The following is a 2083-nucleotide window of genomic DNA, read 5'->3' as shown; positions in this document are numbered from 1 at the left end:
TGATGGGGGTGATGGGGAGTGGAAGGGGGTGATGGGGTTGGGGGGGTGATGGGGTTGGGGGGGTGATGAAGGGGCTGGGGGTGATGGGGGGGGGGTCGTTGTGTCAGCCCCCCCCCCCCCCAGCAGCACCCACGATCTTCCCGAAGCAGCGCTGCAGCTCCACGTATCCCTGGCAGTGCTGGTGGATGTTGGTCTTGCAGTTCTTGCACCTCAACCCGAACTTGTTGTTCACTGTTCATTAATGGGGGGGGGGGGGGGGACACACAGCAAAGCAACGTCCACCGCTGCGACCACCCCTCCCCCCATCCTTGTGTGTGTGTCCCCCCCCCCCCCGCACTCACAGACGATCATCCGGGCACAAACATCACAGAATTTGGGTTTTTTAAAGTAATGATCTTTGAATTTGTGGGGTTTATCGTTGATGGGTTTGGGAGGTTCCGGGGGAGGTTCGGGTTCTTCTTCTTCTTCTTCTTCCTCTTCATCCTCGTAGATGTAATAAATGGGTCCCCCCGTCGGGCTCAGCAGTTCCCCGTGGGTTGAACCTCCGGGGGGGGGGGCTCCGCTTGGGTTTGCGTTGGAAAAGCTCCTTCAGTCTCTGCAGCTGCGGGTCGGGGGGGGGAATAAAGCGCTGCTAATGGGGGGGGGGGAAAAGGGGGCACCTCCCCCCCCCCCATCCGGACCACTGGGATGCGGGTGCTGCAGCGTTGGGTGCCCTCAGCCCCATAGAGAGGAGCGAGGTGACAGAAGGGCCCCCCCCCATAGGGAATAAAGCACAACCCCCCCCCCCCCAAGACCCCCCACTCTTAACCCGGTGGGCATCGCTTACCCGGGCTCTTGGTGGCCGCCCCCCCCGCAGCGGGCGGCTCCGGGACGTCCTTCTCTGTCATCCTATGGAGGGAACACAGCACCCATTGCCCACCACCCATTGCCCACCACCCACCGCCCCCCCTCCCCCCGCACAGCAGTGCAGCACCACCCCCCATATACAGCCCCCAACCCCCCCCTTGCACCCACAGCATCACACTGCAGCCCCTCCCGACCCCCCCCCCCCCCCTATTTATACCGAGGGGGGGGGGGTGGGGGGGGTGTTGATCTACTCCTGCATCCCCCAAACCATCCCCATTATCCCCATTCCTCCCACATGGGTGTCAGTTTTGATGCCCCCAACAGCCCCCCCCCCCCCCCCCCCCCCCTAAAAACGTGACCAATGAAAGCACAGCGCTGGGTGGGGGGGGGGGGGGGGCAGGGGTTCTGTGGGTCCCAGGGTGTACTTGGCAGCACAGCGTATAGGACGGGATGGGATGGGGGGGGGTGGTATTCAGAGAGGGCACTTACGCCACTTGCGGAGCTCACGTCCAACGACGAAACCCCCCCGGGTTGGGGTGGGCGCAGTGGGGGCCTGGCTGAGCCCCCGGCCCCCCGAGCTGGGGCTGCCCCAGGGCTGCGGTGAGCGGAGTGACAGGCGGAGCGCACCGACAGCTGGGAGCGGGTGGGGGCTGACGGGGAGAAATTGGGAGCCTACGGGGGGGGGCAGGAGGGAGAAGCGGCGGCTATTTGCGTTTGGGGCTGCTGGGCGGCAATGGGGGGGGGGGATAAGGGGGTGTTGGGGGGGCAGCCGTGGGGCTGAGAGCTGCTCCTGCCCCATTGACAGCTGTTGGGGGGTGCAGACAGCATCGGACCCCCCCTTCTGGGGCAGGGGGATATGGGGGGGGGGGGCACAGCTGGGCCACCCCACAGCTGATGGGGCTGCAGACCCCCCCAATGGGAGCAGCAGCCTCCCCTCCCCTTGGCCCAAAGCAGGAGCCCCCCATCAAGCTGCCCCCCCCCCGCTGTCCTACCTGGAAGGAGCAGAACAAAACCGACCCCCCCCCCCATCCCCAATTAACCCCCCCCCCCCCCCCCAGCAACGCAACGGGGAGAGCAGCATTAAAACGATGGACAAGTTTTCATTTCATATTCAAAACCGACCCCTCCCCAAAAGGAAACAAAAAAGAACCTCCCCCCCCCTCCCCTCCCTCCCCCCCCCAAAAGAAAATTAATAATAATAATAATAATAATAATAATAATCCGATTAAATAAAATG

Source organism: Excalfactoria chinensis, chromosome 28 (genome assembly GCF_039878825.1).
Source record: "Excalfactoria chinensis isolate bCotChi1 chromosome 28, bCotChi1.hap2, whole genome shotgun sequence".
Lineage (NCBI taxonomy): Eukaryota > Metazoa > Chordata > Aves > Galliformes > Phasianidae > Excalfactoria > Excalfactoria chinensis.
This window is presented reverse-complemented; position numbering follows the sequence as displayed.